Below are 4,170 nucleotides of genomic sequence, written 5' to 3' on the forward strand. Positions count from 1 at the left end.
CATCTGGCAACTTAAAAACATGGCGATAATGAGATTTTCTCCTGCATATTTGTGCAATATTTATTTGTGGTTGTTTGTCGGTACAAATCGTAGATGTTGATGCAACTGATATGAACTCAAATATTTCCTAGAATGACATACAGCAACTGTTGCATAGTTATTAAGGGTATTTTTTCGTCTATATTATAAAAGTCTGAATAAATATACTGGAAGTGTCAAATGAGCGGAGAAAATAACTTAAATTACGAGGTAATTATTGAAATAACTTTATTTTGTTTTTATCTTTTTAACCATAATTATTCGAAAATCAAAAATTGTGTAAATACTGGAAACGCAGTTTTAAAGTAATTGAGGGAAAAATTATTGTGGCACATAAATTAATGGACAATTAAATGCATTGCTTGTTTACAACAAAAGATATGATTCAAAAAATGAAATTACGAATAAAATAACTTTATATTGTTAACAACATTTCACAAAAGTAGTGAAGTTTAACAGTTCTAGTTCAGTTCTAGTTCAGTTCTAGTTCAGTTCTAGTTCAGTTCTTAGTTCAGTTCTAGTTCAGTTCTAGTTCAGTTCTAGTTAAGTTCTAGTTCAGTTCTAGTTCAGTTCTAGTTCAGTTCTAGTTCAGTTCTAGTTCAGTTCTAGTTCAGTTCTAGTTCAGTTCTAGTTCAGTTCTAGTCAGTTCTAGTTCAGTTCTAGTTCAGTTCTAGTTCAGTTCTAGTTCAGTTCTAGTTCAGTTCTAGTTCAGTTCTAGTTCAGTTCTAGTTCAGTTCTAGTTCAGTTCTAGTTCAGTTCTAGTTCAGTTCTAGTTCAGTTCTAGTTCAGTTCTAGTTCAGTTCTAGTTCAGTTCTAGTTCAGTTCTAGTTCAGTTCTAGTTCAGTTCTAGTTCAGTTCTAGTTCAGTTCTAGTTCAGTTCTAGTTCAGTTCTAGTTCAGTTCTAGTTCAGTTCTAGTTCAGTTCTAGTTCAGTTCTAGTTCAGTTCTAGTTCAGTTCTAGTTCAGTTCTAGTTCAGTTCTAGTTCAGTTCTAGTTCAGTTCTAGTTCAGTTCTAGTTCAGTTCTAGTTCAGTTCTAGTTCAGTTCTAGTTCAGTTCTAGTTCAGTTCTAGTTCAGTTCTAGTTCAGTTCTAGTTCAGTTCTAGTTCAGTTCTAGTTCAGTTCTAGTTCAGTTCTAGTTCAGTTCTAGTTCAGTTCTAGTTCAGTTCTAGTTCAGTTCTAGTTCAGTTCTAGTTCAGTTCTAGTTCAGTTTTAGTTCTGTTCTAGTTCAGTTCTAGTTCAGTTTTAAAATCAATGTATATCTGAGAATAAGATTTTACTTGTTTCGAAATATAATGTTTATTTATTTCCGTTTAATAAATTACAGCTTGTTTTTCTTAACATATTTCTTCTTGAAGGCTTTCTTATTACTAAACTTTCCATTTTTAAAACCCATAGCTTCCAGTATTTGTTGAGCATGTTCTTTTGAAACCTTATTTCCTTTGCCTTTAGCTTTTGCACCTGCATTCGTAACAGAATTTCCTTGATAATTATCCTCGTTTGATAGTTTCTGTTCATCCTTCATTTCATGTACTGCCTCACCAATTGATCCAACTTGTTGATCTTTATTTTATTCATAGCTATATTCTGAGCTGTGGAAATAGCTATAAATGCTACTATTACTATAAGTAGTATTGTACGCATTGTTTAATTTTTTTTTTTTTTCGTTTTTGAAGATTTCAATAAAAAATTTGTTATATTTGTTAAAGTTTCTTCTCAAGCTATTTATACATATTTTGGGTTTAATATACATATGTATGTATATTGATTTGTCATTGTTATATATACAGTGTATATTATACATAATATTTGTTTATTATTTTAGATTTACTTTGGAATTTGTTTAGTTAAGTTTTAATTTTTTTTTAGTTTTACAAATATTGACACATGTTGTGGGAATATTTAACATATTTGTTCTAGATTTTTGTTTTTTATTTAGTGATATATTTATTTTTTCCCCACATTTAATATGATTAAAAATATGATTTCTAATGTAGAAAAAATTTGCATTATAATTAGGTTATTCCTATAGAAAAACATGAATTTAGAAAATTACATTTTGTAAAAATATTAAAGATACATATATTAATATATGTAAGTAAAAAATAGAAAATAAATTTAATATTTCTAAATGGTTACATATTCATAAACAAATTTGTATTTTATAATCTGTTTATAAATTAAATGTTGTATGGAAAATTGGTTTTATAAAACTTTTACAAAATATATTGCTGTTTGTGGGTTACTGTTTAATATTTTTTTATTTTTATTATAATTTGTTTATGTGGAGTTTTTAAAGCAATTAACAATTAACGTTATAATACAAATTATTTTATCATAATCACTTCAATATTGAAAATGTAAAACAAACAAAAAATTTATTTTTTAACATTTATAAAACCATCCAAAACATAAATTTTCCTACTGTCAAATAAAAACCTAAAAAAAGATAAATATTTCAATAATGATGATAATAGATTTTTTATATTAATTTAATTTCCGTTGTTTGAATTTTACTTCCGCAATTTTTTTTTTTTTTTTTTTTTTTTTGGAATAACGATTTAAGGAAATTAAAAAAAATCTTTTTTAATTAAAGGAAAAAAACGAGATGAACAAAATTTTCTACTTGTAATTTATAGCAAAAACATCTTTGAAGATAAAACATTTTATTCAAATTGTAAGAAGTTTAAAATGTCCTTGAAACTGTGTATGGTGTGGAAATGTAAGTTTTTATTTTATGTAAAAAAATAGAAAATACATGTGTGATTTTAATTTATTTTTTACAATGTACGAGTATTTTAATTGTAAGCCTCAGCTGTTTGTGGTTGTTAAATAAATTTATGGGGAAATTGTTTGTTTTCCGTAAAATGAAAGAAAAAAGTTCTAATGCAAATTAAATTTAATGCTTTAAAATACATACATATATAAGCAATAATCATACGCATGATGTCATATTACTCATACGCATATATACAAACAAATTAAATGAAATTAAATTATTTAAAATAAATAAAAAAACAAAAAATCGCTAAATAATAATTTTTTGAATTGACAAGAATAAATATCTCTGAAAACAGAACCTAAGCTCTAATTTTAACAGGATTTAAACCTAGATGACTAAATCCTCTGTGCACAATTTCACAAAACTAAAGACTTTATCTGCTACGAAAAATATTCACAATTTCATTAAAATTAAACAGGAATTCCCATTTTGTTTGCAAATATCAAAACTCAAAAAAAAAAAAAAAACAAGGACAAGAAGGACAACAGGCTTTCATTTTATGATTACTCTGTCAGCTTTAACATCCCTATATTGTCTCTTGGCATATTTTATGAGGCCGTTAAATGAATATGGACTTTAATTGCTTGAAGGACATGTGCTTAAAATGTTGCATTTGCAACATTGTCACCACGTCGAAAAGCCACTTACAAATATTAAACGTTCAAAGCGTTAATACGGTGGGGTGGTAACTTCACTTTACAAATACACTTAATATGCATATACAACGGCCAAACAAACTCAAATACTTACAAAAAAGCAGTCAATGCAACATATACATGTACACATTACACTAGCCTACATTGAACCCTTCCATCCATCCTAGCTGTACTGACAATCTACTCTTTTCTACTTTACAAAATTTAACGCAGTCAACACTAACACAGCAATGGGCACAATAACCAACAAACCAATAATACACCAACAGTTGTTATGTATATAGCGCTATTGCTCTTGTTGTTGCTGTTTTTGTCCGTTTGTATGTAGATGTTACAACAATTTGCAATTCATAGTGTCGCAGGATTCTAGAGAATAAAACATGCAAAAACAACAACACTAAACGAGTACATCTTCATGGCCAAGCCAATTTCCCTGTACATTTACACACACATACAGACAGCTAGTTACTCTTATATGGACGGTTGGATATAAAAAATAGAAGCCAGTGTAAATAGTGCATTAAACAAGGAAAAAACATAGAAAAAAATAACACAAATAGGAGCATTTTACAAAAACACGTACAACATCGTAGCCTTTAGTTTATTTAAAGTTGCACGGTGGTTTTGTATTGCAAATGAAATATGTCAAATATGTTGAAAGAAAAAAGAAAATCCGAAATAGCGGATGATTTAGGG

This window comes from Lucilia sericata, unplaced genomic scaffold (assembly GCF_015586225.1).
Source record: "Lucilia sericata isolate MDLA Ls3-8-SP2 unplaced genomic scaffold, ASM1558622v1 Contig000098F_arrow, whole genome shotgun sequence".
Taxonomy (NCBI): domain Eukaryota; kingdom Metazoa; phylum Arthropoda; class Insecta; order Diptera; family Calliphoridae; genus Lucilia; species Lucilia sericata.